Raw genomic sequence first — 25,139 nt, 5'->3', positions numbered from 1 at the left:
TCCTCACACTAACTTTAGAAAAAATCCGTATAACGCGCGAATCAATAGGTGTAGTTATGAGAAACTAGATAGAGACAAGGAAATCACGTTCTGTGAATGTAACGGCATTATTTAGAATTTTTGCAGGCGAGGAGACTTTCCTTGAGTACGAGTATTCACAAATACATTGAACTCACTTAGTAAGCACTGTATTCGGGTTCTCATCTTTGTGCATCACTTTGTGCTGCAGAACTGCGTATATTTAAAATAATTAGTTACTGGAAGAATTAAATCAGTGAATGCCTGATTGTGACGATGAAGGTGACGGTGAGGACACGGTAATGGTATGATTTGTATTCGCTATCAATGACTGTACAATCAACTGTCCAAATTTTCCCTTAAAATTACGTCATATGCGAATTTTTCAGTAAAGCCTCATTAAACATCACTCATTTCTCACACTATAGGTGAGCAGTCTGTCCATATGTTTCACCTGGGTTTTCTTCGGCTGAAAGTAATGATGAGCTATCTCGAATACTTTTACCTCTTTTCTTTTGAATTCTGTAGCACGTATTTTGCTGCATACAACAGATGGTTTTTCTGTTATCTGTGTTTCTGACGCCTGCAACAGAAAATGATTGGTAAGAAACAGGAAAACATTGTGAAGCATTAGGGCAGTTGAACAACTGCATCGATACTTCGGACGACAAACAAGTGTTAATACTGAACCCATCGGTAACTGAATCGCTGTTTTACAACTACGAAAGAATTATCAGCGTTGCTATATTTGCAGCTGCCAAAGTTAATTACGGATATATCTTCCGTTTTAGACAAAGAAGTTGGTCATCGGTCGCCCGCTGGATGGACTAAGTCCAAGTTATTCACTTAAGGTGACCAATAAAACCGGCCACCCCCCAGAGTTCTAAGTCCGGCCATATGGACGTTGTGACAACACTGTAGGGTACTAATCCGAAAGGAGAAGGAGTTGTTACCAGAAAGTGCAACAAGGAAGGTAAGAAGCTGACAGTAGCATGTAAGTTAAGGTCAAGTAAAACTGTAATTCAGTTTGTAAATACTGACAGGAAGTGTAATCTGCTGGTTATGATTACAATACATCCGCTGCTGATGCTTTGCCAAGAAAAGAGAGTAACAGGTTATGAACGAGACGTTCGATTTTCTTTTCACCTAAGACAGAATATCCATAAAAATATTATGGTCTTAACCAAATTGCGCAACGGATGGAGTATCTGCACTCATGCTCATAAATTAGGGATAAATGCAGAATGTGGTGCCACACAACGTGTCACTACACAAAACTGGCGCTAATAGCATAGGCACATAAGGAACACACACTACACAGACCCGTAAGTCCACAGTATTGGTGATAAGTTGAGAAAACCGTCCAGAAACACATATGCTACAAAACGCCAGTGTTTCCTGCTCGTGTTCCTTGACATCAAAAAAATGGTTCAGATGGCTCTGAACACTATCGGACTCAACTGCTGTGGTCATCAGTCCCCTAGAACTTAGAACTACTTAAACCTAACTAACCTAAGGACATCACACACAGCCATGCCCAAGGCAGGATTCGAACCTGCGACCGTAGCAGTCGCACGGTTCCGGACTGCGCGCCTAGAACCGCGAGACCACCGCGGCCGGCCTCCTCGACATCAATATGGTATATGATCACCAGGCACACTACATAGGCCACACAACGGTTTGGCATACTCTGGATCAGGTGGCCGAGCAGCTGTTGGGACGTAGCCTCCCATTCTTGCATCAATGCCTGTCGGAGCTAGGGGTGTGAATACGTGCAGCGTTGCGTAACCGAGAGCATCCCAGACGTGCTCGATGGTGTTTAGGTCTGGAGAACAGGCAGGCCACTCCATTCCCTGCTATGTTCTGTTTCAAGGTACTCCTCCACGATGGCAGCTCGGTAGGGCCGTGCGTTATCATCCATCAGGTGGAAGGTGCGACCAACTGCACCCATGAAAAGGGGGACATACTGGTGCAAAATGACGTCCCGATATACCTGACCTGTTACAGTTACTCTGTCAAAGACATTCAGGGGTGTACATGAACCGATCATAGTCTCACCCCACACCATCAAACCACGACCTTCATGCAAGTCACTTTCAAGGACATTAAGTGGTTGGTATCTGGTTCCTAGTTCACGCCAGATGAAAACCCGGCGAGAATCACTGTTCAGACTATACCTAGACTCGTCCGTGTACATAACCTGGGACCATTCTTCCAATGTTCGTGTACTGTGTTCTTGACACCAGGCTTTACGGACTCTCCTGCGACCAGGGGTCAGTGGAATGCACCTTGCAGGTCTACGGGCGGATAAACCATGTATGTTTCAGTCGTCTGAAGACTGTGTGTCTGGAGACAACTGTTCCAGTGGCTGCGGTAAGGTCCCGAGCAAGGCTAACTGCAGTATTCCGTGGCCATCTGCGGGCACTGATGGTGCGATATCGGTATTCTTGTGGTGTCGTACACTGTGGACGTCACGTACTGTAGCGCCTGGACACGTTTCCTGTCTGCTGGAATCGTTGTCATAATCTGGGGATCACACTTTGTGGCACACGGAGGGCCCGTGCTACGACCTGCAGTGTTTGACCAGCCTCCAGTCGCCCTAGTATTCTACCCTTCACAACGTCATCAATGTGTGTTCCTTGAGCCATTTTTAACACACAGCCACCATTAGCACGTCTGAAAACGTCTGCACACTTACTCGCTGCACCGTGCTCTGACATCCACCAACACACCTCTGCGTATGTGGACTGCAGCCAGCGCCACCGTGCGACGACCGCAGGTAAAATGCACTGCATGGTCAGATCCCGAGGTGATTTAAACCCGCAAACCTCCCACCGGAGCGTTGTTTCCCAATATATCAGCATTAACCTTAATTTATGAGCATGAGTGTACATACATTCTTAATTTAGTTCCTAGCAGTTTCAGAATAAAGGGTCCTTTTGACTGGTAGCATATTCACATGGGAATCATCGAAGTGCACGTGCTAGAACACGCAACTCCCTTAAGTAATACTCCATTTTTGGTTGAATATGACACAGAGAGATCAGTTCCCCTGACGATGGCGACGTACCTGTTCGCCGAAATAATGTGCCCGTTGCACGCTATGGACCAACAGTATCCCCGTTGATTATTCGATTAATAAATATGCTGGGAGACACAGAAAAATCAAATTTGTAGGATCTTGACACACTGACGGTATCAAATGTAAATGTGTTTAAGCGTTAACTAATACACCACATTTGTGCAAGGAACCACAAAGTAAAACTAGGGAGCGATTTCTTTACAAAATATCGGTGACAGTCACATATGCGTTAACATTGAACCACATCTTGGATACTAACAAACACATTAAGAAAATAGAGGCTGATAGACAAAACCCTGTGCAAACGCCCACATCTTATACCAGCGTAAATAGGGCGTATTAACTGGCGCAGGACTCCACTACGCCGGCGGAAGTGGCCGTGCGGTTAAAGGCGCTGCAGTCTGGAACCGCAAGACCGCTACGGTCGCAGGTTCGAATCCTGCCTCGGGCATGGATGTTTGTGATGTCCTTAGGTTAGTTAGGTTTAACTAGTTCTAAGTTCTAGGGGACTAATGACCTCAGCAGTTGAGTCCCATAGTGCTCAGAGCCATTTGAACCATTTGACTCCACTACCCGTCGCCATATTCGAAAGTGGGTTCTCTGCTGGGCGTGAGGAGGTGGAGGATGGGAAGGTTGTGTCCAGAAATGGCTCCTCGACCTTTATTGATCAACTGCAATACGTTGGTTGACGGCCATCTGTGCTGGATTTGCTTCCACTCGTAATGTTCTTGGAGGCGAAGCAGGTGACCAGTGGACGTTTACAGGTAGACCTGCAGCTGCATCTGAAGCTGCCCTGCCATAACTTGAATCTGCTGCCTCGACAGCAGCGCTCCGGCATTGCACCGGCGTACTGCGGCAACTGAAACCACGCGCTACAGGCCGCTGTTGTGATGGCGGCAGGGGGGTGGGGGGGGCGTGGCAGCGGGACGGGTCATCGACCTGTCTCAGCGGACATGCCCGGCGGCGGCTGTCTAGCGTCGGCGGGCCACGGCGGCGTTAGTGGCGGCAGCGTCCCAGGATGATGGCGACAGTGCGTTAGTGCGTTACCACAACACACCCCAAGTGATGACTCCCATGACAGGCGGATGCCTGTTGATGACGATAGTTTCGGCGGCGGCGTCGCTCTGGCGCCTCCTAGGCGACGATCTGCATCACGACGGTGACCACTACGATAACGGTGGCAGTGACGACTCCGAGCTGGTGGCAGTGCTAAGTGACACAGGCTCTGCTTCACTCCGACACCTCACGACGGATGATGTTGACGAGTTGGCTGCCGGTCCTTAAATACAGCTCTCTGCCACTGATGTCTGCTGTTCTTCTTCCCCGTAAGTCGGTGGAAAATTCTGGTGTTACTCGGCTACCGTAACTGACCCCATAACCGCCCTCGATTTAGACACCCTGGCGTGAGGTGAGCTGCTTCTTGTCACGTCTTCTGCTGTGCGGCGAGCTGCCCGTTGACACAGCGTTCTCCTTAGTGTTGCTGCAAACGGCGCTCCACCGACCCAGTTCCGCCACGGTACCGCAGCGCTGAACTGTTCAACCGAATTTAACACACATAGTACTTTTGGCTTCCAATATTTCTTCAAATTTTAACTAAATTTATTGCTGTAAGACTGCTACCTTTAAATAAGTTAATCACTCCTCTTTCGACCCAGTATACCTGATAGAACTTCTATCCTGAAATGGAATTAACCATACAAGATCAAAAACTGTGCTAGCCAGTCCTCAATGCAGTTCACTTAACAGAAATACGAGCTATTGTGCACAAATAATGTGTGAAAACGTTGTCTCAAGCATGAAGTAATACAAATTAGTAGATTAAGTAGGTCAAAATTAAATTACAAATGTTCAAATGTCTGCGAATTCCTAAGAGGCGAAACTGATGAGTTCATCGGTCCGCTACTTAAAGTAACTTATACTAAGAACAAGACACACACCCATGGCCGGCCTGTGTGACCGAACGGTTCTAGGCGCTACAGTCGGGAACCGCGCGACCGCTGCGGTCTAGGGGACTGATGACCTCAGAAGTTAAGTCCGATAGTGCTCAGAGCCATTTTTGAACACACTCATGCTCGAAGCAGGACTCGAACCTCCGGTGGGAGGGGCCGCGCAATCAGCGTCATGGCGCCTCTAACCGCGTGGCACTTCCGCGCGGCAAAATTAACTTAAAAACAATACGCAAAATAGGAATCGAAAATCGGGCGGCCACTTTTAAAGACCATACAGCACAATTTTTAAAAACATGGAGAAATCTTACAAATTATTATGGGAACATCATAAGGCGCACCCATAATGAATATTACCATATTATTTCAGTATCGCAACCTGTATATAAATGACCACAAATGGGGAACACCAAATTGCCACGAACCCCAAAGGAAATTGATAATCTACATATTATGCCTCAAACACCAGTCACACATGTGTGTTATGCACAGAACAGAGGTGAAGTGCAAATGTGGAGCTCAAGTCAAGCGATTAAGACATAGCCGAATGGAACAATAGAAACCTTTGACAAGACCGACAGAATGAACATGGTACCAAATTTTTCATGTGTCCATACTGCCACGATAACATTATCAAGATCGGTGACACAAACTTTTACATTTCCTTTGTTATATACTAACGTTTTCTCCTCATGATCCGTGGAATAGGGAGTAGCGTCTTTCATTTATAGTTAAAAGTACAAGAACCTAGTCTACGCTTAATTCTTCTTTTATAAAATCGATCAGCATTGGTCGACGAATACATCTACCGTAAGAAAGGATATACGTTCGGAAATTAACACTGTCAAATATGGCTGAGCAGCGCACAAAGATTCAGGACACTCTCTTCCCCTTGGGTGGGAAACTGTCCATAAATGATTGATTAATCAGCAATGATCAAAAATGAGATTTTCACTCTGCAGCGGAGTGTGCGCTGATATGAAACTTCCTGGCAGATTAAACTGTGTGCCCGACCGAGAGTCGAACTCGGGACCTTTGCCTTTCGCGGGCAAGTGCTCTACCATCTGAGCTACCGAAGCACGACTCACGCCCGGTACTCACAGCTTCACTTCTGCCAGTATCTCGTCTCCTACCTTCCAAACTTTACAAAAGCTCTCCTGCGAACCTTGCAGAACTAGCACTCCTGAAAGAAAGGATACTGCGGAGACATGGCTTAGCCACAGCCTGGGGGATCTTTCCAGAATAAGATTTTCACTCTGCAGCGGAGTGTGCGCTGATATGAAACTTCCTGGCAGAATAAAAATGTGTGCCCGACCGAGACTCGAACTCGAGACCTCAGCTCAGATGGTAAAGCACTTGCCCGCGAAAGGCAAAGGTCCCGAGTTCGAGTCTCGGTTGGGCACTCAGTTTTAATCTGCCAGGAAGTTTCAGCAATGATCAACGTTATGAGGATGCAAAAGTCAGTGGAAACTACTGCATTGCAGACACAAGGTATCTATAAAATGTGGTCTGCAACTGAAAAAAACTACGTTGGCAAAAAGTTCAAGATTAGTTCCCTCATTCGCATTTCTGGGGAGGGACTTCTAAAGGAAATGATCATAGAACGAAGGAAGGAGCACTGTTTTACAAGTCAGGGCGTGGAATGTCAGAGGTGTGAAAGTAGTAGGGAAGCTTAAAGTCTGAAAATGGGAATGCTAAGGCTAAATCTGGATACAGCTGCGATCAGCGAAGTGAAATACAAAGAAGATGAGGATTTTTCTTTAGACGACTGGGGGATAGTATCGACAGCAGCAGAATAGGAATCTTTAAGAGCGGGAAGATGGGGCCGAGAGTGACTTACTGTGAACGGCTCAGTGATTCGGCTGTGGTCGACGACTCCACAGCAGACCATTGCGGACAACAATAGTTCAGGTACACACGCTGACGCCGGAAGCGGATCTGTAAGGATACAGAAATTGAATGAGAATAATTAACCAGCGATTCATTACTTAAAGGGAGATGAAACACCCTTAACCGTGGGAAATTGGAATGCCACTGTAGGTGAAGAAGAAAATCAGAGGGCTACGGGATAATATGGGTTTGGTATTGCCAATGAGAGAGGAGAAGAACTTATAGAGTTCAGCAATAAATTACAGCTAGTAATAGCCAGTGAGCCGGGTGTCGGCTCTCAACATATATCGCGCTGCAAAGATTGTTCTGAGTCCTTCCATTCCATCGTTGATTGATTCTTTCATATTTATCGTTATGCTGCGTACGATCCTTATCGATCTTCGAGTCGTTGCTTCCTGTTAGCCTTGTGTAAGGAAATAAGATCTTAAGATCTTTGGGGAAGGGGGGGGGGGGGATGGCCGGTTGGTTTCCTAGCGGTGACGAGTCGGTCGGTCGGTTTTTAAAATCGAGAATTAGAGAATGTCGTACGATGAGACCGCGGCGTGGCGTAACGGTGGAGAGTTGGCTGTTGTTCTGAGAAGCCGCGTGGTCTACGCTGGCGGTGCGAGACGATTGGGACGAGTTGACGGGACAAGGCTGTAAGCTCTTGCTGTGAGCACCCGGGGGCCACGGCTGTGGTTCCAAGTCACTACTTGGTGGGAGCGGCAACGGATGTCTTTAAATTTTCCGTCTGGAGGCGGGAATGATGGACTAGTAACTCGCCTAACCTGAGGAGTGGTATTTCGCCGCCGTGGGTGCAGAGAAGACGAGGGCTCCGGTGACAGAGCGCGTGGCTGAGTGACTGTGCCCAGTTGGGTACGCTGGCGACGTGTACACGGTCGGGTGTGAGGAACCTTTGCATCGGAGTTCACCTGATGTTTCTCTGATAAACTGCAAGTTAAGTTGATTAAAGGTTTAGATGTTAATTGAAGAATTTTGGTTTGTGAAACCAGCGTCTTTTCTGCCTTGTGGCCTCCTGCGTTCGGGTTTCCTGTCCCTGTCGCCGGTGTATTTGTAGACAGTGATCTTTTCCGCTTCTTATTAGTACTGCCCGGTAGGAAGTGTATTTTTGGGCAGTGATTATTGTTTTAGATTACATTTTTTCTGCCTTGTGGCCTCCTGCGTTCGGATTTCCTGTCCCTGTCACCGGTGTAATTATTGACAATGATCTTTTGGCTTCTTATTAGTACTGCCTGGGAGGAAGTGTATTTTCGGGCAGGGATTATGGTTCCTGATTTGATTCCTCCTCCTCCCCTGGCCTCGCGTGAGGTCGATGTGATTACTGAATGTGAGGCACTGTGGGTCTGTTAGTCCGCTTCTAGCTTGAGCATGCTTCGGGAGACAATTGCGGCCGCCCTTACATCCGGTCGGTTAATTATTTCTATCTCAGGACATTTTGGTGGCAGGACATGATATTAAAGTTCTTAGTTATTGTAAAATGTTAAATGTTCGTATTTTAGTCTGATTGATTTTTGGCCACTGTTTAAAAAGGTAAAGTTTGCCTTCCGTTGGTGGGTTTTTAAAATTACGTAGCTTTAAAATAGTTATTGTAAAAGGTGAATGACTGTATCTTTATTTTGATTGTTTTAATCTTCTTGGCATCCTTTGAAAATGCTAGTTCTGCCTCCCTGTTAGCGAGCCCTTGTAATTTAATATCTTTTTGTGCCAAAGTTTAAAAGGAGTTGGCTCCCTACATGTTCGGTACCGAAATTGTATGTAAATTGGTGTTTTTTTGTTTCATTACTGTGAAATTTTTAATTTTGTTATTAAATGCTTTACCAAAGTCTGTTTTAAGTAAAATGGCTTGGCTACTGACGGTAAAGTAAAGTTTTTAATTTCATTACTTGGAAAATTTTGATTTGTTATCAAATGTTTTATCAAAGTCGGTTTAAAGTAAAATGGCTTGGCCGTTAACTGTTAAGTAAATTGTTTTGAATGCCTACTAGCTTATTTGGATTTGTTCCTGGTCAAGTGATAAAGGAATGACTTTTAATTCTTGAAGTAATCAATAAAGAAATTGTAAATTGTAACTCGACAGTAACCAACTAATTTTGGCCCCGTTTCCCTACTGGGGGTTTTCCTTGATTAAACGTAACACCCGTGTCAGCCACTAATCTGTTCGAGAATAACAAATGGTTCAAATGGCTTTGAGCACTATGGGACTTAACATCTATGGTCATCAGTCCCCTAGAACTTAGAACTACTTAAACCTAACTAACCTAAGGACAGCACACAACACCCAGCCATCACGAGGCAGAGAAAATCTCTGACCCCGCCGGGAATTGAACCCGGGAACCCGGGCGTGGAAAGAGAGAACGCTACCGCACGACCACGAGATGCGGGCGAGAGAATAACAAGAAGATGAATTACACCTGGAGATGTCAGAGTTGAAAATTCCAGCTGGATTACATCATAGTCAGAAAGATCCCGAAATCATATACTGGATTCTAAGGTGCGCCCAGGAGAAGACACAAAATCAGATTGTAATTTAGTAGCGATGAAGAGTAGAGTGAAATTTATGACAGTCAGTGTGATAGGAAGTGGGATGCTGAAGTAATAAGGAGCAATAAGACAAGACTGATGTTAGCTAATGACACAGTTTCCAGCTAAGGAATAATACAAACGGCTGTTTAGTTGAAGAGGAGTGGTTATCTCTGGAAAGAGTGATCACAGATGTTCAACAGAAAACCTTAGGTGTTAGAAAGCTAACAGCTAAGAATCCTTGGGCAACAGAAGAAATACTTCAAATTAATCGATGAAAGAAAGTACAAAAAATGTTCAGACACGCATAGGAATCCAGCAATATTAATCATTTAGGAATCAAAATTAACAGAAAACGCTGGGCAGGCAAGGCAACATGGCTAGAGATCAAATATGAAGAAACGGAAAGGACTGACAAAGCGATAGGAAAGTCGATAAAACGGTGAAATGAAAATCAAGGACCGCAACGTCGAGAGTGCAGTGGGAATTCCACTGTTGAAAGCGTACCGTGGAAAGGTTATATTGAAGTACTCTACTACACGGAAGAATTGTCTGATGACGTTACAGAAGAAAAAAGTGGAGTCGATGTGGAAGAGACAGATGACCCAGTGTTAGAGCGCTGGCAGACTTGAAATCAAATAAGGGAGAAGGGATAGAAAACATTCGAGCGGAATGTCTAAAATCATGGAGGGAACCGATAACCAAATTACTAAACAGCTAGGTGTGCAGTAAATATGACTGGTGACATGTCAAACTTTCGGGAAGACCGACGATAGCAAGAGCTTATAAGAATGCGAGAAGAATGGAGAAGAAATGATAATCGATAACGGAAGCAAGGCTGAATAAAAAAAAAACAAGTCACGTTTATAAGATCTGGCGACCTGGAAAAGAGTTCGACTGTCTAAAATGCTTCAAGATGTTCGAAATTGTGAGAATAATGATAGTAAGCTAAAGGGAAAGAAGGGTTGCACAAAGACCAAGAAGGAAAAATAAGACAGGAACACAAAGAACGAAGTGCACAGTTTAAAAAGGGTGTAAGGCAGGGATGCATTTTTTCGCCCCCTACACATCTACACATTAACGACGCAAACGAGATTTTGTTTAGTCGGATAAAATTTAGGGTGGAAGGACATCAATAATATGATCCGCTGACGACACTACTAACTTTCCTGAAGACGAAGGAGAATTACAGGATCTGCTGAGTGAAATGAACAGTCTAATGGGTACAGGGAACAGATTAAGATGAAACTAAAGAAAGATGAAAGTAATGAAGTAGCAGAAATGACAACAGCAGACACTTAACGTCAAGGTCGATGATCAGGAAATGGATGAAATTAAGGAGATTATTACCTTGGATACAAAATAACTCACGATGTCTGAAGCAGTGAGGATATAAATAGCGGACTAGCACAGGCGAAAGGGGAATTTTTGGCCAAGTGTCAATAGAAGGCCTTAATTTGAGGAAGACAGTTCTAAGATTGCACATTTGGTTCAAATGGCTCTGAGCACTATGGGACTTAACATCTGAGGTCATCAGTCCCCTAGAACTTGGAACTACGAAAACCTAACTAACCTAAGGACATCACACAAATCCATGCCCGAGGCAGGATTCGAACCTCCGACCGTAGCAGTCACGCGATTAAGGACTGATGTGTCTAGAACCACTCGGCCACCGCGGCCGGCTGCACATTTGGAGCATGGCATTGTGCAGTAGTGAATCGTACGGTGAGAAAATTGTATCAGGAGAAATATCGATGCATTTTGCGGACTTTCTAATATACACTACTCACCATTAATATTGATAGACCAAGAAGAAACGCAGATGATAAACGGGTATTCGTTGGACAAATATATTATACTAGAACTGACATGTGATTACATTTTCATGCAATTTGGGTGCATAGATCCTGAGAAATAAGTACCCAGAACAACCACCTCTGGCCGTAATAACGGCCTTGATACGCCTGGGCATTGAGTCAAACAGAGCTTGGATGGCGTGTAAAGGTACAGCTGCCCATGCAGCTTCAGCACGATACCACAGTTCATAATGAGTAGTGACTGACGTATTGTGACGAGCCAGTTGCTCGGCCACAATTGACCAGACGTTTCCAATTCGTGAGAGATCTGGAGAATGTGCTGTCCAGGGCAGCAGTCGAACATTTTCTGTATCCAGAAAGGCCCGTACAGAACCTGCAACATGCGGTCGTGCAGTATCCTGCTGAAATGTAGGGTTTCGCAGGGATCGAATGAAGGTTAGAGCGACGGGTCGTAACACATCTGAAATGTAACGTGTTCAAAGTGCCGTCAATGCGAACAAGAGGTGACCGCGACATGTAACCAATGGTGCTCCATACCATCACGCCAGGTGATACGCCAGTATGGCGATGAGGAATACATGCTTCCAATGTGCGTTCACCGCGGAGTCGCCAAACACGGATTCGACCATCATGATGCTGTAAACAGAACCTAGATTCATCCGAAAAAATGCTTTGTCGACGTTGAGTACACCAGGCGCTCCTGTCAGTGATGCAGCGTCAAGAGTAACCGCAGCCATGGTCTCCGAGCTGATAGTCCATGCTGCTACAAACGTCGTCGAACTGTTCGTGCAGATGGTTGTTGTCTTGTAAAAGTCCCCATCTGTTGACTCAGGGATCGAGACGTGGCTGCACAATCCGTTACAGCCATGCGGATAAGATGCCTGTCATCTCGACTGCTAGTGATACGAGGCCGTTGGGATCCAGCACTGCGTTCCGTATTACCCTCATGAGCCCACCGATTTCATATTCTGCTAACAGTCATTGGATCTTGACCAACGCGAGCAGCAATGTCGCGATACGATAAACCGCAATCGCGATAGGCTTTAATCCGACCTTTATCAAAGTCGGAAACGTGATGGTACGCATTTCTCCTCCTTACACGAGGCATCAGAACAACGTTTCACCAGCAACGCCGGCCAACTGCTGTTTGTGTATGAGAAATCGGTTGGAAACTTTCCTCATGTCAGCACGTTGTAGGTGTCGCCACCGGCGCCAACCTTGTGTAAATGCTCTGAAAAGCTAATCATTTGCGTATCACAGCATCTTCCTCCTGTTTGTTAAATTTCGCGTCTGTAGCACGTCATCTTCGTCGTGTAGCAATTTTAATGGCCAGTAGTGAAACATTAAAAGTTTTGGCTGCTTTCGTTGTATAAGGTTTGGGATACGTAGTTGCCGCATTACAGGCCAAATACAAATACTGCTGAGATTACAGTATACGATAAGAATACACATATGTATCGAATGGTCGAAGGTTTCTATCACTCAGCGAATTATGAATGTTGCGTATAAATTTATAAATCAAAGATTGCAGTTAAATAAAACTGTGGGTACTATCTTAACTACTTTAAATGATGAGTACGATAGTAGAAGTACTTTTGAGATTGTGGTATATTTCTGCAAAACATTTATTGGTGCCGATGGTTCAGCAATTAAATAAAATATAAGTTGAGTAACAGGGAAGCAATTAATTCCTACTTCGCGTAATTAGTTATGAACAACAACATAGCTCGCGAGATATTCGCTTCTGAACGCATACTACGTCTTTACTGTAGAAACCTCGGAAATCTCACAAGTCTGCACTCCGAAGTATTTCTTTCTCTAGCGACCACGCGCAAACCGCTCCACACTCCAAGTCTCTCCCGCGGCCGTGCGTCCTCCGTGCCGTCGCACCCAGCACTCCCGTGTCCTGTCCCGTCCCGTCCCGTCCAGAACTCGCTTCCATCCAGTCTTCCCATTCAAGAGCGCTTTGGTTGGCTAGAGTGCTCGCGCCATGTCTTGAATCCCACGTACACTCACAAACATATTTAAATACATACGAAATACTGGAGTTACATTTAAATAACTTGAAATTTAATAAATGTTCCTACGGCTGGAACATAAACACGCTCTAACACACATTATTAGAGACATAAACAGATTAAATAAACATATATCAAAGGAATAGAACAAAAAGTAGGCCGGTAGCCCAATGTCTCTGTACTTTCTGAAACACAGTAATTATTTAACCAATATCTTCGTGAATACTATATCGGATATAAACAAAGACATAGATGAATAAATATATTTGTAAGCATGCTGCTACCGTTTTTTCGTGTACCTATGGCCTGACGCGATCGATAGTAATTGGCCACTTTGACCTCCAATAACTCATGTACTATTCAAGTTACATGCCTGTAATTCATACCAATTTAGGTTTACACTAATAGCTTTCTAAAGACACGGGGACCGACAAAATCGGATGAAGCGTCTATATTTTGTAAATTCGTTGCTGCGTGTTACCTGTGTAATTTACAGTCAGATACTAAACTTTAAACTAATAAAGATATTGAAAGTCTGATTACACCATGAGAATAATGATAATGTATATGTTTCTTTTTGAGGTATCATGATTCATCTGGCTACTAATATTTTCTATATGAATTGTGAAATGTCTGCCATTAAGGTTTCACTGAGTCTGCTAGCTCTGGCACTCCCAGCGTGTCTCCATAAACACAGCGTCACCATGGAATTCCCAGCAACGCGGCTGGACCATGCGCTGGCGCTACCCCTCTCGTCCGGCTAACGTTCGCCATCGCATGCTTGCTGCCGGGCCCCGGCTGGCCGAGCGGCCCGTGCGGCCACGCCAGCTTAGAAAATTTTCAGGGCGCCACAATTCGCCCGTTACCTCACAATTTGATATATAGTGCTAGATAAGAATGTTAAAAACTAGGTAGACTAGTAAGGTAATGAATGGGGAATCACTCCGAAGGATCGGTGAAGAAAGGAATATGTTGAAATCACTGACAAGAAGAAGGTATAGGAAAATAGCACGAGTGTTAGGACATTAGGAATAAAGTCCATGGTACTAGGAGAAGCGGTAGGAGGTAAAAGCTGATGGAGGAAGGCAGAGATTGGAACACGTAGGACAAATGAGATAGGACGTAAGATGCAAGTGTTGCTTTGAGATAAAGAGATCTGTACAGGTAAGGAATTCGTGCAAGACTGAAAGAGAGAAGAATGTCTTCCAAATTCGTTAGTTTGGAACCTCGACTGTAGGTAAATGCTCACTTTTACAGATCACTGACCTTTTTAGTCGATGGGGCACATATACATATTGATTAAAATATGCAGCATGGTGTTTGAGAACTCTAGAACTAGAAGCCGTACGCCAGTTGTTTGTTGGACCTTTCACCTTTTCCCCTTCAATCCTCGGGAAATGTGGTCATTTCAGATAGGATATACATGCTATTTAATCAGGCATGCTGACAGGAACTCGGATCTGGGATGCAGCTTACGACACACAAACTCACGAAACAAGCTATTTGACACTGCCACTTCAAATCGTTTCGAAACCGCTGTTATTCTCGCTAACTACCTGCTATTTCCCACTTCCTTCTCTCAGTTTAACGACCTCTTGTTTTACGTAGCACGTCCCGTAGGCTACAATGCAGTACGATGGTAGCCATTGCGACAATTTCCTCTGCACTAAAACATCCCCTTTTAATGACCTCAACTATTATCCATAGGTTACTATAACCTTACGTCTTAATGGTTTAAGCGAAGACGTAAATACGCTGTAACTACCTCTTCTATTGCAACTCTTTCCAATCGAATGCAGGTTTTTTAGATTATTGTGAGATATACATGTAATAATATACAGGGTGGTCCATTGATACTGACCGGGCCAAATATCTCACGAAATAAGCTGAAACGAGAAAACTACAAAGAACGAAACTTGTCTAGCTTGAAGGGGGAAACCAGATGGCGCTATGGTTGGCCCACTAGATGGAGCTGCCATAGTTCAAACGGATATAAACTGAGTTTTTTTAAAAAATAGGAACCCCCATTTTTATTACTTATTCGTGTAGTACGCAAAGAAATAAGAATGTTTTAGTTGGACCACTGTTTTCGCTTTGTGATAGTCACAAACATATGGCTCACAATTTTAGACGAACAGTTGGTAACAGATAGGTTTTTTTAAATTAAATTACAGAGCATAGGTACGTTTGAACATTTTATTTCGGTTGTTCCAATGTGATACATGTACCTTTGTGAACTTATCATTTCTCAGCTGCTACAGAGTCATTACCTGTAAATACCACACTAACGCAATAAATGCTCAAAATGATGTCCGTCAACCTCAATGCATTTGGCAATACGTGTAACGACATTCCTCTCAACCGCGAGTAGTTCGCCTTCCGTAATGTTCGCACATGCATTGACAATGCTCTGCCGCATGTTGTCAGGCGTTGTCAGTGGATCACGATAGAAAATATCCTTCAACTTTCCCCACAAAAAGAAATCCGGGGACGTCAGATCCGGTGAACGTGCGGGCCATCCACCTGTCACGAAATATGCTATTCAGTACCGCTTCAACCTCACGCGAGCTATGTGCCGGACATCCATCATGTTGGAAGTACATCGCCATTCTGTCATGCAGTGAAACATCTTGTAGTGACATCGGTAGAGCATTACGTAGTAGAGCATTACGTAGGAAATCAGCATACATTGTACCATTTAGATTGCCATCGATAAAATGGGGGCCAATTATTCCTTCCTCCCATAATGCCGCACCATGCATTAACCGGCCAAGATCGCTAATGTTCCACTTGTCGCAGCCACCGTGGATTTCCCGTTGCCCAATAGTGCGTATTATGCCGGTTTACGTTACCGCTGTTGGTGGATGACGCTTCGTTGCTAAATAGAACGCGTGCAAGAAATCTGTCATCGTCCCGTAATTTCTCTTGTGCCTAGTGGCAGAACTGTACACGACGTTCAAAGTCGTCGCCATGAAATTCCTGGTGCATAGAAATATGGTACGGGTGCAACCGATGTTGATGTAGCATTCTCAACACCGACGTTTTTGAGATTTCCGATTCTTGCGCAATTTGTCTGCTACTGATGTGCGGATTAGCCGCGACTGCAGCTAAAACACGTACTTGGGCATCGTCATTTGTTGCAGGTCGTAGTTGACGTTTCATATGTGGCTGAACGCTTTCTGTTTCCTTAAGTAACGTAACTATCCGGCGAACGGTCCGGACACTTGGATGATGTCGTCCAAGATACCGAGCAGCGTACATAGCACACACCCGTTGGGCATTTTGATCACAATAGCCATACATCAACACGATATCGACCTTTTCTGCAATTGGTAAACGGTCCATTTTAACACGGGTAATGTATCACGAAGCAAATACCGTCCGTACTGGTGGAATGTTACGTGATACCACGTACTTATACGTTATTGACTATTACAGCGTCATCAATTACAAAGCGAAGAAAGTGGTCCAACTGAAACATTCACATTTCTTTACGTACTTCATGAATATGTAATAAAAATGCGGGTTCCTATTTAGAAAAACGCAGTTGATATCCGTTTGACCTATGGCAGCGCCATCTAGCGAGCCAACCATAGCGTCATCTGTTTTCCCCCTTCAAGCTAGAAAAGTTTCGTTCTTTGTGGTTTTTTCGTTTGACGCTTATTTCGTGAGATATTTGGCCCGGTCACTATCAGTGGACCACCCTGTATAAGATGAAATCATTTAGTCTTAATATTTTGGTTGGTTGGTTTTGGGGAAGGAGACCAGACAGCGTGGTCATCGGTCTCATCGGATTAGGGAAGGATGGGGAAGGAAGTCGGCCGTGCCCTTTCAGAGGAACCATCCCGGCATTTGCCTGGAGTGATTTAGGGAAATCACGGAAAACCTAAATCAGGATGGCCGGACGCGGGATTGAACCGTCGTCCTCCCGAATGCGAGTCCAGTGTCTAACCACTGCGTCTTAATATTTTCGACAGTATTTCATGACTGTGCAACTTCAATCAAGATGAAATTTCTAAACAATGAGTCTATTGCCAGACGTTAATTCCCTCGGGCCTGACTTAACACTTGTTAGTATTAATCTGTGGCACTATTGCTCCTTTGATGCCGAAGCCACAAAGAATTTAACGTCACAAAATTCTAATCGTGAGTTTAATCATTATGAATAGTTGAGTCAAAATCATTATTTCTCCTGAAACGTTTTTGAAACTGTGGCTATATAAATATACGTATGTATGTGACAAACACATGTAGCCTCACATAGTTTTGCGCCTGTATGGAACAAATGTATTAACAGTTTCGTGTAAGCTGCTGTGAGACAGTCCGGGAATGGAGATGTAGAGAGAGAGAGAGAGAGAGAGAACGGAAAATAGTGTAGTAAGAAAAAAGAAAAACAGTTAGAAAATTCTGGTTGACTGGGAATGATGGAAAATTTGGCCGATAATTATAGCATTTCATTCGGTGATTATGTCGTTCACAACTTCTATGATCAGGAGATTTTACACAGTTCCTGTATTTTCTGTTACACGTTTGTCACGGAATAATCATACTTCCACACTCACTCAAATGAGGTAATAATCGAATGATGTTCGAAGCACCTGCAACCAATGAAACTGATGCTGAATTTCACTAGGAGACAAATGAATGACCAACAAATTCGAAAGGAGAGGAGACACACATCGAATCAGATACCCGAAAACGACTCACCTTTCCGGTGCACAAGATGAAAAAGAAATCGGATCCTCTTCCATCCGTGAGGAAATTTCTATTTACTGTCGCATTCGTCGGTCCACGTCGAAAACGGCCAAAGCCTTTGAGTCAAAGGACAGCTGGATTCTGTTGTAAGCAACTGACACAAATACGATCCTTCATTACCATTCAAAAGAAATCCACATAACTGAATGAGCCGTTAAGGTTCGATATACTTCTACTAGTGCATTGACGACTCCTAAGAGAGGTGATCAGCATTTTGTTAGAATGTACATAAATTCTGCAAATCCTCATACATAATGAAGTGCGTTAATAGCCAATTTACATGCAAACCGCGCATGGAAAATTCTGTGGTAATTTAACACGTGTTTGAGAAAGATTCATTCGATTTCAAAAGCCTATGATATGTTCGTGACGTGGGTGTAGGCCTACAAAATTTTTAATTCTGAAACAACCATGCAATTTTAAAACAGTATATCTTTTCCAGACACGTACATAACATCCGGGGGTACATTTTACAATTAAGTTTAGGATCAACAGTTTCATTTACCGTTCAAAAATGCTCGGTGTTCCCTCCACCAGATGTATGACAAACGTGCAGGCGACAGTCAAGCCCTTTTCTCACTTTTGCAACCATTCACTGCTGTCACTATGTGGCACCACAAGTCACCTAAAGTGCTTGGAAGCGGAGCCGACAGATGGATCCTGCAACAAAATTACTCTCACACACAAACACAAGCCGGCCGAAGTGGCCGTGCGGTTAAAGGCGCTGCAGTCTGGAACCGCAAGACCGCTACGGTCGCAGGTTCGAATCCTGCCTCGGGCATGGATGTTTGTGATGTCCTTAGGTTAGTTAGGTTTAACTAGTTCTAAGTTCTAGGGGACTGATAACCACTGCAGTTGAGTCCCATAGTGCTCAGAGCCATTTGAACACAAACACACACACACACACACGCATAAATAAAATAAACACACACACACACACACACACACACACACACACACACACACACACACACACGCACGCACGCACGCACACACACACATACAGGAACAAACCCCACGAACTCACACAACCCCCCCCCCCCCCCACACACACAAACACACACACACACACACACACACACATACACACACAGATGCCAGGTGACCTTCGACGCTGATTGTTGATTGTGAGATTCATATGGCGATCCACCGTTGAGGCAGCTGCGAGTGTCAGTGTTGTGGTTCACCGTTCTATTGAAAACGGAAGTCTTCGGAATATTCTCGCGATTGCAGGAAAAAAAATCTAGACGAAAGGAGAATGGGCTGTAGCAGGAAGACCTCTACTTGCAACCACATCAACCTGCAACTGATACTCTGTCGCTAAGATAAACTTTTAATTTTGACTCATAAGGTAAAATTCACCCAAGGTGTTTACTTCATTCATGGTCTTCGGAAATCAGTTGAGTCTTTTTATAACACCTTGTATTAGAAACCATTTATCGAAAATAGCTAAGAAGCCATTTTTGTGGAGGCGTAAAGTACCCCACTCTCTTGACATTACATATAATTGAAAATGCGTTGGATTTGTTACATTTATTACTCTACTACACACCAATAGTCAATAAATGAAATCGAATTAAGAGGAAATATTATCCAAAAACAACTACAAGCTAAAACCATTTTCAAATAGAAGCTATTGGCAACTAACACATAACTGAATTTTGCCGGCCGAAGTGGCCGTGCGGTTCTAGGCGCTGCAGTCTGGAACCGCGAGACTGCTACGGTCACAGGTTCGAATCCTGACTCGGGCATGGATGTGTGTGATGTCCTTAGGTTAGTTAGGTTTAACTAGTTCTAAGTTCTAGGGGACTAATGACCTCAGAAGTTGAGTCCCATAGTGTCCAGAGCCATTTGAACCATTATTGAATTTTCAAGACAGGGAAAATTGTAATACATACGTTAAAGAAACTGAGTTCATTTGCAAGTAACATGTTTTGCATTCCATTTCAAGGCAAAAATAGTGCACGACTAAGTCTAACTGATCGTACAAAATTTATTTTACTACTTCTAAAATTGGTAGACGATGTGTTAACAATATGCTCGAAAGGGATTTAATATATCATACAGCTTTTAAAGATATATGTAGAACTCATAAAGGTGCACAAAACACAGCCATATGTCTCACTACAGCAAAAACAGTACAAAATGACGAAGACTGCTTATAAGTGCGCTGTGGTTTGAAAGTCGCTCAGCAGATTGAAACAACGGCCAGCAAATATCATGGGTTCTGAGATACACTAACCTCCACAAACAAAACTCTCCCCTAATCTTTTCTCCCAGTATTGTTTTAAATCGTTAGATTATGTGCATTTTGACTATTCCAAAGTCACCCAGTGGTATGTTGCTAGCCGGTCTCAAGACTATAGGGAGTGATAGGACCAAGTCCACAAGGGACTTCCAACTTTAATTAACAGGCATCGAAGCAGCGAACAATGCTAATATCACAGAGACAACATTATAACTTAATATTTGTTCAAATAATACCTAAAGTAAAAAACTCAGGAAACTCTTGCAAAGCAGCATGCGTAACGTTTAAGTATACATATTTCAATTTAGGACAAATAGCAGTGACTTTCTTCAATAAAAGAATTAGTTTTTAAACTTTTGACTTATGCTTTTGCTTGATGCAAATGTAGCTTTTTTTTTTTTTAAAAAAAAAAAGGAAAGCCAGTTTTAAGGACAGACTTTACAGATATTCTACTTGTTCAGTGCAAATACTTTAGACAAAATGATTTGACAGAGGAATAAAAGCGTGACGGATTGAATAGTTTACAACACCAAAAACGTTATATAGAAGCTACAGTTTTAAATGACAAAAACTTTCTTTAAGGTAGAATAGGTATTGGAAATTTGTGGTAAAGTCTTATGAGTCCAAACGGCTGAGGTCATCGGTCCCTAAGCTTACGCACTACTTAGTCTAACTTAGTGTAACTTACTCTAAGGACAACTCACACACCCATGCCCGAGGGAGGACTCGAACCTCCGACGGGGGGAACCGCGCGGAAGGTGACAAGAAGCCCCTGACCACTCGGCTACCCCACGCAGCAAGGATAGAATACATGCATCAATTAGTTACTGCCCAAACTTAGCAGCCTTCCGTGGTCATAGAAGCACTTAGTTGTACTGGCCACGCGACAACGTGTGAGGCGCAGCCCAGCCGGCTCAGAAAACAAGTTCCTTCTGTAACACACCAAACAAAAAATTAGAAAAATTCCCGTTTTTCTCCAGCTGTAGCTAGCCAAGGTTTTGCATGCAAGATGTTGAATCACACGTTAGCGCACAGCCTTGCAAACAGCCAATAAGCCCGAAGCTCTTAAAGCAAATTGTAATACTTCAAAGCACGTAAGACTTTTTATTGCGACATTAACCATGAAATGACTTAAGTAGAAAGCTTATTGAAATACTCTAGGAGCGCGCTAAACAGTAAAACAACAGCACATTGTAGGGTTAAGATAAAATTACCCCTTTAAAATTAAAACTAGAGCCGCATTTCATAATGTGAGCTGCTTGCGCGAACAGTTTCGCAGGGTTAGCCAGTAGGTAATCAGGTACAGCAAGAGCAATCGTTGAAAGGGGTATACTAGGGCATACTTGTATGCCGCACCAGAATAAGGTAAGAATATTAATAAATTAAAATGAAACTCGGATACTATGAACAATGAATGTCTCTGATGGGCTACATAATGTGGATCGCTGACTGTGCGCGACCGTAGAACCAAAGATACTATACTGCTAGTGTTGGGGTAAGAGAGCGCTTGGTGCACAGTTGTAGGAAGAGGCCTGTGAAGGAAAGACGATGGAGTAGGCAGTTTCTGTGGTGTGCTGTGTGAAGCCACCAAGAGTTGGATTAATTTAGGTATGTCAGTATTGTTGAACTTGGAAGTAGAAGTCCTCATGCAACCAAGGTACAAATTTAAATAATTATGATTTCTGATTTTTGTTTTTGCCAGTGGTTTAGTATAGATGAGTTGGCTGATAATTTGTAATTGTTGAGTCACCTCGAATGTTAAATATTTCATTTTTGTAATGCTCTTAAGATTTGTTAACAGAGCTATGTGAAATTTGATAATTTGAATTTATGTGGATTAATGAAGTTTGATATAAAGAAATGGAAATGAGCGAATGGCATCGGCGGCCGGGAGGCCCCTATTCGGGGAAGTTCAGCCGCCAAGTGCAATTCTCATTTCATTCGACGCCACATTGGGCGACCTGAGCGCCGGTGACGAGAATGAAATGATGATGACAACGCAACACCCAGTCTCCGAGCAGAGAAAATCTCCAACATGGCGGGCAATCGAAACCGGGCCGTCTTACATGGGAGGCGAGCACGTTACCACCCAGCAAAGCAGGCGGACAATAAAGTTAGATAATACTTGCTGTTTAAATCTCATTGTTTGTGAATCAATTGTCAGTAATGTAACTTCAATTTTCAGATGTTTTTTGAAAATACAGAGTTAACTTGCAATATAATTTTGCTAAACTGAGCGTTAGTAATCCGCTATAATCAGTACCGCCTCCCTGTCCAGGTCATATATTTTTTAAGGAAGTTGGATTTTCTTAAATGTGGTCGTTAAACAGCGAAATGAATTTCATGTGTATTACAAGTATTATGGCCAGCATTGCACACTGTTGAATCTGTAGTTAGCATATTCATATTTTTTATGAGAGACCAGAATATATCGCGTTACTCCGTTGCTGCTTTAGAGGTAAGACAATTTATTTGCTACGTGCACAGGGGCTAAAGCTATCAGTTTTGAACAGGGCCAGATAATTCAGTGCCTATGAGGCTGAATGTATTTTGCTGTGAATGTATTTCTTTATTGGTATTGGGAGTTGCATCGATTCGTGTAAAGCTTTGCTAACAATGACACAGAGTAAGCACACCACTTGCAGTTACAACACGCCACACAAGAATTCGAGTTCTGTATCCATTCCACAGTTCACACTTCATTCAACATAATCGTAATCTTTCTCCTTATTTTATTAAAGAAAGAACGTTACACCGTTGTCAGTAATTTGATTGACTCACAATTAAGACTACACACGCTGCTATTTCTACATCTACATCTACATCTACATGACTACTCTGGAATTCACATTTAAGTACTTGGCAGAGGGTTCATCGAACCACAATCATACTATCTCTCTACCATTCCACTCTCGAACAGCGCGCGGGAAAAACGAACACCTAAACCTTGCTGTTCGAGCTCTGATTTCTCTTATTTTATTTTGATGATCATTCCTACCTATGTAGGTTGGGCTCAACAAAATATTTTCGCATTCGGAAGAGAAAGTTGGTGACTGAAATTTCGTAAATAGATCTCACCGCGACGAAAAACGTCTTTGCTTTAATGACTTCCATCCCAACTCGCGTATCATATCTGCCACACTCTCTCCCCTATTACGTGATAATACAAAACGTGCTGCCCTTTTTTGCTCCCTTTCGATGTCCTCCGTCAATCCCACCTGGTAAGGATCCCACACCGCGCAGCAATATTCTAACAGAGGACGAACGAGTGTAGTGTAAGCTGTCTCTTTAGTGGACTTGTTGCATCTTCTAAGTGTCCTGCCAATGAAACGCAACCTTTGGCTCGCCTTCCCCGCAATATTGTCTATGTGGTCTTTCTAACTGAAGTTGTTCGTAATTTTAACACCCAGGTACTTAGTTGAATTGACAGCCTTGAGAATTGTACTATTTATCGAGTAATCGAATTCCAATGGATTTCTTTTGGAACTCATGTGGATCACCTCACACTTTTCGTTATTTAGCGTCAACTGCCACCTGCCACACCATACAGCAATCTTTTCTAAATCGCTTTGCAACTGATACTGGTCTTCGGATGACCTTACTAGACGGTAAATTACATCATCTGCGAACAACCTAAGAGAACTGCTCAGATTGTCACCCAGGTCATTTATATAGATCAGGAACAGCAGAGGTCCCAGGACGCTTCCCTGGGGAACACCTGATATCACTTCAGTTTTACTCGATGATTTGCCGTTTATTACTACGAACTGCGACCTTCCTGACAGGAAATCACGAATCCAGTCGCACAACTGAGACGACACCCCATAGGCCCGCAGCTTGATTAGAAGTCGCTTGTGAGGAACGGTGTCAAAAGCTTTCCGGAAATCTAGAAATACGGAATCAACTTGAGATCCCCTGTCGATAGCGGCCATTACTTCGTGCGAATAAAGAGCTAGCTGCGTTGCACAAGAACGATGTTTTCTGAAACCATGCTGGTTACGTATCAATAGATCGTTCCCTTCGAGGTGATTCATAATGTTTGAATACAGTATATGCTCCAAAACCCTACTGCAAACCGACGTCAATGATATAGGTCTGTATTCAAAACCATATAACAGACTTTACCTTAGTCGCGCTTGTAGAACTTGCCACGCACTGAGTTTTAAATGGACAGCTATTACTCCAGCAAAATTTCCCGGTCGCAAGTTCTATACAGGTTGAACGATCTGCACAGCTCTCATAAGTTAGACCCAGTAAATTATGCAATTGACGCGGGCAGTACTTGTATGCATAGCTGCACCTACAGGGCGAGGAACTCCCACACTCAAATCGCGACAGCCCATTTGATGCTCCACAGCTCAACGCGAAAGTTGTGAAGAGCCAGCCAACGATCCTGCATTAGAAAACAGCTTACCCAGCAAAATTAAAACAGCTGAAGATGGAAACGGCAGACAGAAGTCTTGGCACGGTAATAGGATGCAGACCGTTGTACTCGTATTCAGGCCTCTGTATGACTACACTGTCCTCCAGAGGTTGCAAGGCCCCACTTCGCACGCCACGTCATCCAGTCAGGAGCGTTGATTCCCACTTGGCCAAAACAAAACTGCCAGGTCGCATGGCCCACCACCGACCACAGCAACGACGAGGACTGACAAGGTCACTGTCCTCTCTCGGTTACCAGCTTAATTTCCACTGCGTGTCGCGGCTTCGCCAACTCCGTTTCGAATCTTTCCGGGCGCTCCTGAACGGGCGATGCGACCAATCGCAGCGCGGGCACAAGGACGAGCAGACACACTAACCGCTCCAGAGATAAATTACGGCTCACCCAGCACATTCCTCTGGTGG

The sequence above is a fragment of the Schistocerca nitens genome, chromosome 1 (genome assembly GCF_023898315.1).
Source record: "Schistocerca nitens isolate TAMUIC-IGC-003100 chromosome 1, iqSchNite1.1, whole genome shotgun sequence".
Lineage (NCBI taxonomy): Eukaryota > Metazoa > Arthropoda > Insecta > Orthoptera > Acrididae > Schistocerca > Schistocerca nitens.
Note: the sequence above shows the minus strand (reverse complement) of the source record.